Source organism: Nicotiana sylvestris, chromosome 6, assembly GCF_000393655.2.
Source record: "Nicotiana sylvestris chromosome 6, ASM39365v2, whole genome shotgun sequence".
NCBI lineage: Eukaryota > Viridiplantae > Streptophyta > Magnoliopsida > Solanales > Solanaceae > Nicotiana > Nicotiana sylvestris.
The window spans coordinates 124586603-124599492 of NC_091062.1; positions in this window are offsets into that span (position 1 = coordinate 124586603).

Here is a 12890-nt window from a genome sequence, read left to right on the forward strand (position 1 = left end):
CTTGCAAGGCCCTTGTCAAGATTTTCTCAACCTTGTCTTCTTCAAGAATAATTCTTCTAAGAGACTTAAGTTCATTTGTCAGTGTTGTAAACCTTGCGTACATTTCTTGGATGGTTTCACCTTCCTTCATGGTTAAATTTTCATATTGAGAATATAACAGTGTTCCTCTTGATCTTTTTACTTGAGGAGTTCCTTCATGGGCCACTTGTAGAGTGTCCCAAATCTCCTTAGCAGTAGTACAACTTTGAATTCTACTGTACTCGTCTGGACCTAGTCCACACACAAGCTATTTCTTGGCCTTGGCATTCTTTTCCCGTTTCTTCAAATCTTCAGCAGTGTAGTCAGCTCTCGTTTTTGGCACATTCACTCCTTCAGCATTCTTCTTTGTAGTACCCAGGGGACCATCAGTAATAATGTCCCAAAGTTCATAGTCTTCTCCTATAATGTGGTCTCTCATCATGTTCTTCCACCAGGAAAAGTACTGGCCATTAAAGAGTGGAGGCCTAGCAGTGGATTGCCCTTCCCAGTTTCTAGGTGGTGCACTCATCTGGATCTATTCCTAAGGTGTTAGCCTCTTTAAGGATAACCTGCTCTGATACCAATTGATATTTTAAACTTCAATACCACACAAGAGGGGGGGGGTGATTTGTGTGGTACCCAATTTTTGCTTAACTTGATTATAGAAGGACCTGGTTCTTCTATGTGTTCCAACTACTACTGTTGTCGAATAAGAAATACAGAAAATAAAGAACAAAAAGATTTTACGCAGAAAACACCTGACTCAAAAGGGGAAAAACCATTACCTACCTTCTAGTAGGATTTTCCCAAACTCTCTACTAAAATTACTGAGCCAAAAACTACATTCACAAAAACTCTTTTGTAAACCTAGGATTAACTCTAATCCCGTTGTGGCACACAGCCTCAACTATTACGATAACTTAAAGTTAACTCTAACTTGAAAACTCTAAGTACTTAATACAATTGCTTCTATATAAGCTGAAAGGTACAATGTAAAATCACCTACTACAATTGAACTAGAATAAAAGATAGACACTTGGAACTGGTTCTTCTATCTGGTTCAAGTAGCTTCAGGATTGCACGCTTGAATCACACATAAATTGCTTGTAAAATTGCCTTGCAATTTAGCTCTCAATTCACGTTTAACTTTTGCTTATGTGCATTACCTGTAAAAGATAACAACACTGATATTTAAGGAGTTGGCAATTAAAGATTGACTAGGATACAGATGCTACTCTTCCATGGTGGAAGAGTTCTAGTTGATCTCATATTTTAATTCTATCCTTTTCCTAAACCGTGTTCTCTTTGGGTAAGGAGTCTTTCTTCTTATCCAATATGCAACCTTTTTGATCATGATCAGGAGATATCACTTTTGATAAGTTAGGTTTATCTTCTTCACATGCATCTCACATATTTGAGTTGATCATAACTGTGCTTCACAAGATGGACATGGTCCATGCCTGAGTACCTTTGTTAGTCTTCAAAACTTCACCTTTACTTGGGCCAACAAATTCCCTCTTTTTGATGATGACAAACTCTGTGATTTTCACTAACTTAGGCCCTGTCAAAACTCAGCTTATTCATCAATATAAAGTTAGAAAAATTTACTTATCATCAAGGACCAGGTTCATTAGGTTATAAACATCACTTATTCAGAATATGTAAAACACAATATCTCTTCCCCCTTTTTGCATCATCAAAAAGTTGCATAAACAAAGTGTGAGTCCCAGAATTTTAACAATTACTCATGACCACTGGGGAATCTGCAAGTGCAATCATTGATCAATCATCAGTAATCAAGTAAACTTATTCAAACTATCAAGGAAATATTAATAGTCAATAACAACAAAAATAGTAGATATCATTTATAGAAGATATGTTGCTACCACAATCCACAAACATAAAGCAAAAATATTCAAAACATGAGCAAAAAGAAATAGAAATACCTAATATGGGTCACTGGTGGTACTAGACAGGTTCAGGAGATGAAGGCTAGAAATCCTAAGGCTTGGGGGAGATAGAGGTTGGTTTTGGGATTGGAGAAGATTCAGCATATTTTGAAGAATGCCATCATTCTTCTCCTTTTCCTTGGTAAGCTGAGTTCTAAGAGCATCCCTCTCAAATTCAACTTCTGCTAAGCGAGCCTTCAGCCTAACTATCTCAACATCCTTTGCCCCACTTTCTTGAACTAGAACCCTAACTTTACTGTTGATAGGTGTCTTCTTGGATGAACCAAGTTAATTGGGAATGGCATTGGCTAGATAGTCACCAGCAATCAGAGTATTAATGCTAAAATGGTCCTTGCTTGTGGCCATTTTCCACTTCTTCAGAGGCACCTTGCATCGATCCAGAATAGTCGTCAGAATAAATCCATTAGGGTGGCATGGGCCTTGTAGCCATTGATAACCCTAACCAGTACTTTATGATGAATGCAGGCCAATTGATTTGCCTTCCATTTTCAAGGTACTCCATCAGAACTAAGTCCATATAGTTAGAAATGTGCCTTCTTTTCTGCCTAGGAAGTAGGCACTTGTTGACAAACTCAAATAGGACTTTGTTGTGGCTTTATTTCACTCTTGTGCACAAACTTGGCCTCATTCACTTCTTCAACATCACAGAATCTCCTAGTGATTGCCTGGGCAGGAGGAAGGGAATCCAAACTTGGCCACCTCGTGGCATAACAAATCATGCCCTTGACCTCATAATCATGAATAAGTACAACACTATTGCAGCGCGCAACCGGATCCCATAATATTCTCACAATATAGGCCCTTGGCCTCACTCAGTCAAAAACCTTTCAAGCCACTCGGACAATAGTAAAACATGATGCTCAGCCCAAAATATTATTTAAAATGTCAAAAAGGAGTAAAAATGGCTGAGTTATGAAAACAGTAGAATACAGCATGACTGAGTACAATTATGAAGTCAAAAACTGTGAGGAATAGTAGTGAAAATCCCCCTAGGGGTCCAAAACAGTTGACACGAGGCCCAAATATGGCATTTAGCCCAAAAACATGATAATACTTTCCAAAACTCAATGATATCAAACATTTTTCAATCAAATACGCGATTTAACAGTCATACGGGACGGACTATGTCACAATCCCCAACGGTGCTTGAACCCACACTCGTCATCTAGCATGTTCGTCACCTCAAAGTAGCACAACGATGTGAAATTCGGGGTTTCATACCCTCAGGACAACATTTACAAACATTACTTACCTCTATCCGGTCCAAACTCTAGCCTCCGATGCCTTTGCCTCTTGAATCGGCCTCTGGATGCTCCAAATCTAGCCAAAAACAGATTTATACCATCAAAATATACTAAGGGAACAAAGCCCACTCGAAAATAACCAATTTACATTAAAAATCCCGAAATTGACCAAACGAGACCCCCAGGCCCACGTCTCGGATTCCAATAAAAATCACTAAACTAGAATTCTTACACTCTCACGAGTTCATACATATCAAGTACATCAAAATCCGACCACAAATGACCCCTCAAATCCTCAAATCAAAATCTCAAATTCCAAGCCCTAACTCTCCAACTTTAGGCTTTAGATTCCACAAAATTCATGTTTAATTAGGTAGAAATCACATTAGGGTCGAGTATTAAGTCCATAAATCTTACCTCCAAGTGTTTTCCTTTGATTCCCTCTTCAATACTTCTCAAAAAGCTCCAAAATCGCTCAAAAATGGTGAAAGTTAGACCCAAAATTGCAGACAATGGCTATTTAAACATTCTGCCTAGGTGACCCTTTCCTTCTTCGCAAACGCGGTTAACGCCTCACGTTTGTGAAGCAAAACAAATCCGTTGACCGCTTAATCCTTCATCTTGAATGTGACATCCTGAATGCGAACGCAAAGCTTCAGCCCCTCAACCCATCGCGAACGCGACCCTTAGCTCGCGAATGCGAAGCACAAATGAACCTGGACCCACCTGCTCCCATTTACTCTACACGAACGTGGGAAACTCATCGCGGTCGCGATGAACACTGCACCTACCCCTTCGCGAATGCAGCACCACCATTGCAAATGCGAAGGCTAAACTTCCTACCTCACAAAGCATCCCTTCGCGAACGCGAAGGCCAAATGTCTGAAACACCAACAGCAGAATTTCCGCAACTTTTCCAACATGAATTTGATCTGTTCAACCACCAAAACTCACCCGAGGCCCTCGGGACCTCAACCACACATGCCAACATATCCCATAACATCATTCAAACTTGTTCCAACCCTCGGAGCACTCACAACAACATCAAAACACCAAATCATCATCGGTTCAAGCCTAAGAATTCCAAAAACTTCCAAATTCCACTTTCGATCAAAAAGTCTATCAAACCTCGTCCGAATGACCTGAAATTTTACACACACGTCAAAAATGACACAACGTACCTACTCCAACTTCCGGAATTCCTTTCCAACCCCTATATCAAAATCTCACCTATCAACCTAAAAACGCCAAAATTCCGATTTCGCCAATTAAAGCCTAAATCTACTCCAGACCTCCAAAACACATTCTGATCACGCTCCTAAGTCCCAAATCAGCTCCCGAAGCTATCTGAACTATCAAAATTCACATCCAAGACCTTTTTCACATAAGTCAACACTCGGTTGACTTTTCTAACCTAATCTTACTCAAAAGAGACTAAGTGTCTTATTCCTTTCCAAAACCTCTTCGAACCCGAACAAACCAACCCGATATCACATAATATAGCTGAAAAAGACAATAAGAAGCAGAAATGTGGAAAATAGAGCGGTAACTCATGAAATAACCGGCTGGGTCGTTACATTAGCCTAACCTATTCACCAGCCCAATAACCCATACGCGTCCTAATCTAGTATCCATACTCGTCCAATTAACCCGCCCGACCATAAAGATTTGATCCTGGCCGTTTCTCTCAGAAGATCAATAGCTCCTAACCACCCGCCCCCTTTTAATTAATCAACACCCATAACCCTAATTCATTACCATCCGCCCGCCGCCCTCAAACACTCTCGTCTCTCCCCCCTTTCCTTTCCCAAACCCTAATCCGTCGTCATCATTTCCTTGTGATTCCTACACAGAAATTGAATCATTTATTGATTCCTTGGCATATCTAGTCCTACTCCTTTACCAGCTACCCATTCTTGATTTTACTTGACTGGCTTACCTCAAATGGCAAGTGTATCTCAAGAGATTCGAACCTGATCTGGTTTAAAATATCTTATATGTTGGTTATTTCCATCTATGTTCATCCTAACCTCTGTGAGTACGAATATTATTGTATCTTTCAGGTAGTGTTTCAGATCTTTGATTCGAACCAAATTTGGTTCAATTTCAGTTTGTTTAATGTTACTCTCCGTCTATACTTACTCTATTAATCACAAATCTTTTTGAATCTTTCACTTGCCCTAAAACTAGGGTTCAGGTCTTTCCAGATCTAAAATGATTTTCTATTCTTTAAATATTTTTCCTTTAATGTTTCCGCATATCTATTTTGTGCATCTTTTATTATAGTTTTCCTTTGGTTATTTACGCAGATTTTTACTTAACCTAAAATTTAGGGTTTTTGATTCTTCAAAATCGAGCAAATATGGTTCAAACTTTAATTATTTCCATCCATATGTCTTTGTGCATTTTTTATTAAAGCTCTTTTGTATTTCTACCTATATTTACTTACATTAAATTTAGGGTTTTCGTTATTTAACTATTATTCCTTTAATGTTTCTATCTATCTGCCTCTATGCATCTTTAACTCTTGTCGTTAACTGCTGACTAATTTTACTTACCCCAAAATTAGGGGTTTTGAAATCTTTACTGAGATTTCAGTCTTTCCTTTCTCGTATGGTACTGATATTTCCTTAATTTATTCGATTTACGTGTTCTCATTATTTTCTTACCTTATTTGATCTGTTACTTCACTATTAATTGATTCTATATCTTAGTCTAAATAGTACTCGCCCTATTATATGCGGTTGTGTTCTGCTAAATGATTGAATCCAACTTAAATTAATTCTACTTCGTTTTTCATTCCTTACTTGTGTGTGTTTGAATTATTACCTTATTTGTCTATCTTGTTGAGTACTATTTAAACCCCTCTCCCCTTTCCCCTTAATAACAAGACTCGAACTATCATATTTCTCACTAAAAACTTAAGCTCTCTCTGGTGTTCTGACTTCTGTGCTAAGTATCTTTTGATATTGGCCGGCTGAAAGCCAAGGCCAAGTTATTCTGGGATTTCCCTGCTATGGCATACTTGCTTATTTCTTGCTTAATTGGTATGCTCTAACCTTTGCAATTCCATTCCAATGCTTTGCTTGACTAGTCTATTTCAATTCCCAGCATGACTCTGTCCTTTATATGATTATATGATCTCATTTAGTAAGATTGTTAACTTAAGACTAAATTATTTTGAATAATATGAATTCTTTTCATAGTTTAGCCTAAGGTTTTAGTTGTCTCATGCACTGTTTGTTAATTCTATACCTTTTCTGAACTTTGCACAATATAGACATGTAATTAGTAAATTTTGTTGTTGAACTCATATGCCCTGCTTGTGTAATTTATATGTATGACCAGTTCAATCGTTTCTACCTAATTATTTCTGTGATTAAGCAATGATTTTCTTTAGTACTAGCATGAGTATTTAGCTTAACTAGACTTCAACTTATTTGAACTATGTATTTAAGCATGAATTTTGTATGTTTCCTTGGTGCAGTTCTACCTGCAACTCTATGTTCTGAATCCTGTTTCTTCTGAAACCTAACTATTTTTAAAACATGTCTCTTCTACCTTTTATGTACTAATTTTAAACCCCCACTATATTCCCTTAGGTTCCCAACCCCCAGTGTGAGCACTGCCTAGGGTCCACATAAGACTCCTTTGAAACTTTGACACACTAGAAACCTGTTTCAAATGGACTGTGGAGGAATCACTATGTGATTGTTATGTTAGAAGGCCTAGTTCCCAGGTTCACTTGGGCCTATGAAGGCTCCCTATAGTGTAACTGATACCTTAATGTAATTCGGCTATTCTGGTCTATAACAATTATGTAATAATAGATTCATGGATATTTAGTAAAGCTCGGGGGTTTCTTCTTATATCTTTTGTTAAAATTGGTTAGAAGTCCTGCCTATAGGATTTAATTATGATGTCAATTCTGTTCGTTTAAGTGAAAACTATGTGCATTATATATTTTGTTTAGACACCCTGCCTATAGGGCTTTCATGATCATTTCTCTGTATTTTACATTGGCATACTAGAAATCCTGATTATAGGACTTTTATTTAATTCTGTATATTAGAAATCCCACTCATAGGATTTGTACATGTTTCCAATAAATGTGCATTAGCAAGCTGCCTATAGAATCTTGTTGTTTGAATTAACTATCCTTCTTGGAAATCTATTTAATTTCTGCCCATATATAATTAATAGATATCATGCATATAGGATTTAAATCCATTCAAACATAAAAATCATGCCTATATGGTTTGAATCAATCCAGTAGTAGATATCATGCCTATAGGACTAAATCAATTTCAAATTTAGAAATCATGCCTGTAGGACTAAAATCAATTTCAAATTTAGAAATCATGCCTATAGGATTAAAAGGGAATAAAATCTATCCCTGCAAGTCAAAATCAGTGATACGCTTAGAAACCATGTCTATAGGTCTATAATCAACAAGCTTGTAGAGATCATGGCTTTAGGATTCTGTCGATCAATCCTGAATTCATTCGCTATTGTCAATCACTTAAGAAATATATCTGTAGGACTAAATAATGATTCTGGGTTTATAATTGTGAAAAATTACTGCCTGAAGTGCCCAGATTCATGCTGAATAAAATCAGTAGGCAAACAAATAGGTCTTAATGCTCGCCTTAACAAAGTTGTCTTTGCATTCTGTTTTCTCACATAGATATCCTGCCTATAGGATTCCAAAGTTAATAAAGTTCGTTGATTCAATTGTGTGCTTTTGTTGTCTATGTGTGGAGGTCAATGTGACCCCAAGCTTGTCCTTTATTTGAAAGTCCTATTTGTTTTTGTTTGTCGCCTAGATTTAACATTTTTAAGTAAGATAGGTTGGTCTAGAACCATCCCAAGGTCCTAAAACCTCCAGGGCCATAGGTAAGGAACGCGTAGTGCACGCATAAGGAACAAGCTAGAAACTTCTAAAACGCTAAAGTAACAACTTAAAGATAGTAATTGGAGTAGTAAGGAGATGATAGTTCTTGCGTTAATGCTATGAATAATACCCCGACTTGAGGGAGTTACGAAGTATTGCATGGAATGATCATATAGGCTAAAAAACTTAGGATCACCCCCAATACTCCTGTTTAAAATAAATTGAATATTGTATTTGTCCAAATTGTTTTCTTCCGTTTTTAGATTAATTCGCTTAATTTAAGTTCGGATGGATCCACCGTTGTGGACCTCGAGGGGTGCCTAACTCCTTTCCCCTGAGGTAATTTCGAGCCCTTACCCAATCTCTGGTGGTGTAAACTGGTTATATGAGTTATTTGCTCTAGGTGCCCAAATGCACCTTAATCTGTTAGGTGAAGACTCTTACAATTCCCTACCCTTTCAAAAAATGAGTTGTCCCAAAAATGTCAAAACCCGGTTTTGCGAGAAAAAGGGGGCGCGACAGGAAGTGGAGACCTTATGTCTAAAAAACATCAACTAGGGAGTGGAGGCCATATGTTGGAAAAGCGACTAGGGAGTGGAGACCTTATGTCTAAAAACATCAATTAGGAAGTGGAGACCCTATTTTGGAAAAGCGACTAGGAATTGGAGACCCTATGTTTAAAAATCATCAACTAGGGAGTGGAGACCCTATGTCTAAAAATCATCAACTAGGGAGTGGAGACCCTATGCTACCATGAATTTGAATTTTCTTTCTTTTATCTTTTTTCTTTTATTAAGAGAATTAATAAAATGCTGGAAAGAATTTGGAGAAGACTTTCCTTTTGGGGTTATTACTGCTACGGAGCTATTTTAGTCTCCGCGCGGTGTCTTTTTGGTTGCACCTAGTTTTTGCAAGGTTGCTTTTGGATTACACATGTTTCCTTTTTTTCACACAAAGAACGATTGTTAGTTTGAAATGGTGGTTGATTTTGTGGCCTTGATTGTTTCAGTCAATCGAACTCGTCCCGTCTTCTTTGATTATATTTTCAACTGCAACTGGTTGTTCCTTGAAGACCGATTTCATCTCTAGCCCCAGAGAAACCTTTGGCTTTTCCAAACCTTGTCATAACAGTCAGTCACATGAGACTTAACCTTTTCGACTTTATTTTTCCTTTGTAGGTATTTGATTTCAATTTTATTCTTTTAAGAGTTTTTGATTTCGAAGAATTGCCACCATGGCCAGTCGGAGTCAACTTGATGCCCCTGCCGAGGCTGGATGCCTTTTTTGCATATTGACTTGTACCAAACGAGATCCCTGTAAGTCAGTCTTGCCATACTTTCTTTGCCTTAATTTTTGGAACAGAGTTAGACCGAAAGGGATTCAAAGGAAAAATAGATAATGGAATGGATAACGAATTTAGACAAAAGGTATCCCCTTCGGGGAAAAGAAAGGACTTATCTGGAGTGCATGGGACTTCAATAAACATGACATGCCTCTTAAACTGGATGCCCAATCTGTGTAAACTATCCAACTTTCAGAAATTCATCACAACTTTTGCCTCAAAATCGAGAAACCTTACCAAGACTCTGCCGATGCCGATAGTTGTGAAGATCCTCTCTTCGATCATTTGTGCCCTTTGTGGGTTTTCACCCGCTGACCTCTCTCATTTCTCTTCTCACCATCGCCTTATAGTGCTCTTTGTGAGTTTTCTCTAACAAGACTCTCTCATTTTCAATTTCCCTTCTTACAATCGCCTTATGGTGCCCGTAGGGGTTTTAACCGATAAGAGTCTCTCATTTTATTTCGCTCATTTTAATTGCATCAGATCCAAGTAGTTGTATTCTCCGATCCTTGAACATTCTCACTGATTGATTAGAAGGACTTAAAAAGGATTTGGGTAAAAAGGATTTGGATTGAGTTACAACTTGGGAACCTTTCAAGCGAAACCATCGCCGAATCATTGTAACTTCTGCCCCAGTTTCAACTTTGGGGAAATATGGATTATTGTTTTGGTGTAACTGGACACCAAAAAGAGGCTGCCTACGTATACTTTCGGAATCAAGTCGAACGTAGTTCAAGGAACTTTGTTTTTCTCTTTTCTTTTGTTTTTTTCCTTTTTTTTTCAGGTTCCAAAGAGGGTAATCAAAGAAAAGGAACCGGCTCAAAAGGTTTGCAAGGGTTGGTAGTTTTTGGGTAGCGAGAATGAAAGCCTCTATCATCCTAATCGGAGAGTATTAAAGTTGCTAAAAGGGTCAAACATTATACTTTTTGACTGCATTTGCATTGACAGCTGCTTCGGTGTCATTTCTTTCGATATCCCCCAAATACAACGCTCCCCTCGGCAACACTCTTTTTATAATATAAGGACTTTTCCTATTTGGAGAAAATTTTCCTTTTTCTTCTTCATGATGCGGGAGAATACGTCTCAGAACGAGTTTCCCCACTTCAAATTTCCTGGGTAGCACTTTCTTAATGTAGGCACGGATCATTCTTTGTTGGTACAACTGCCCCTGGCAAATTGTGGCCATCCGCTTTTCATCAATCATAGTTAATTGTTCCAATCGGGTCTTGACCCATTCATCATCCTCGATCTCAGCTTCAACAATGATTGGAAGAGAGGGAATCTCAACTTTTGCAGGTACTACTGCTTCAGTGCCGTAAACTAATAAGTAAGGCATGGCCCTAACTGATGTGCGCACGGTTGTGCGATATCCCAATAGTGCAAAAGGTAGCTTTTCATTCCATTGTCTATAACTTTGAATCATTTTCCTGAGTATTTTCTTGATATTCTTGTTTGCACCTTCAACGACACCATTAGTTTTGGGCTGGTAAAGGGTAGAATTATGATGCGTAATTTTAAAATGTTCACATACCTCCCTCATCAAGTGGCTATTCACATTTTCAGCATTGTTTGTGATGATAGTATTAGGAATACCAAAACGACAAATAATGTTGGAGTATACAAATTCCACCACAACTTTCTTGGTAATTACTTTGAAAGTGACTACTTCAACCCACTTTGTGAAATAATCAATGGCAACCAAGATGAATCTGTGCCCATTTGAAGCTTTCGGTTCAATCAGCCCAATAACATCCATACCCCAAGAAACGAACGGCCAAAGTGCTGATATAGGATGCAACTCTGAGGGTGGTGCATGAATCAGGTCACCATGTATCTGACACTGATGACACTTTCGGACAAAACTGAAGCAATCCTTTTCCATGGTCATCAAGTAATAACCAGCCCGAAGGATTTTCTTTGCAAGGACATATCTATTTATGTGGGGGACACATGCTCCCAAATGCACTTCGTTCATGATCTTTTTAGCTTCTCGGGCATCTACGCACTTCAAAAGATTCAAATCTGGAGTTCTTTTGTACAAGACCTCTCCGCTCAAAAAGAAACTGCTTAAAAGCCTTCTGATAGTTCTCTTTTGATTTTCACTAGCATGATCGGGATATTCCTTTGTTTACAAAAATCTTTTGATATCATGATACCATGGCTGAACATCTGGTTAGATTTCAATTGTATTACAGAAACCATGCCTTTCTCGAATTTGGATTTCCAACAGGTCAATATGGACATTACCCGGATACAACAGCATTGAAGCCAAAGTAGCTAGTGCATCAGCTAACTCGTTGTGAAATCGAGGAATATACCTGAACTCGACAGATTTGAACCGTTTGCTAAGATCTTCCACATGTTGCCTGTATGGGATGAGTTTGATGTCTCGAGTTTGCTATTCACCTTGGGCTTGCTGAATGATCAAATAAGAATCTCTCATGATTAACAATTCCTCCACATCCAGATCCATCGCCATATTCATGCCCATAATGCATGCTCCATACTCAACAGTGTAGTTGGTATAGAAGAACCGAAGACGGGCTATAGCCGGATAGTGTTGACCTGTGGGCGAAATCAGAATTGTTCCAATCCCAACACCTTTTGCATTTACAGCTCCATCAAAGAATATTTTCCAAGAATTTGTGTCCTCTGGAATTACTTCAACTGAGTTCACTTCCTTATCTGGAAAGTAAGTACTTAAGGGTTGGTATTCATCATCAACCGGATTTCCACCAAGGCTTGAGCTTTCATTACCATGCGGGTGACATGAACAATGTCAAACTTAGTGCAGGATTTGCCGTTTTGCTAGCCTTCCCGTGGGCATTGATTTTTGGAATATGTACTTCAAAGGATCCATTCTGGATATAAGATATGTGGTGTAAGCCAAAATATAATGTCTAAGCTTCTGGGCGACCCAAGTTAGGGCGCAACAAGTTTTTTCTAACAGAGTTTATTTGGCTTCATAACTAGTGAACTTCTTGCTTAGGTAATATATGGCTTGCTCTCTCTTCCAGGTCACATCATGTTTCCACAAGACACAGCCGAAGGAATTTTCCAAGATTTTCAGATACAAGAACAAATGTCTTCCTGGCTCGGGTGGAACCAACACTAGTGGATTTAATAGATATTCGTTGATTTTGTCGAAATCTTCTTGAAACTCATCCATCCATTTGATCGATGCATCTTTCTTCAACAACTTAAATGTGGGCTCACACATGTTAGTAAGATGAGCAATCAATCTGCTGATGTAATTCAATCTTCCTAGCAGACTCATGACCTCTTTCTTGGTTATCGGAGGTGGCAAATCCCGAATAAAGTTTATTTTTGTTGGATCTAATTCGATACCCCTCTGGCTGACTATAAACCCCAGAAGTTTCCCAGATGGAACTCCAAATGCATATTTAGCTGGATTCAATTTC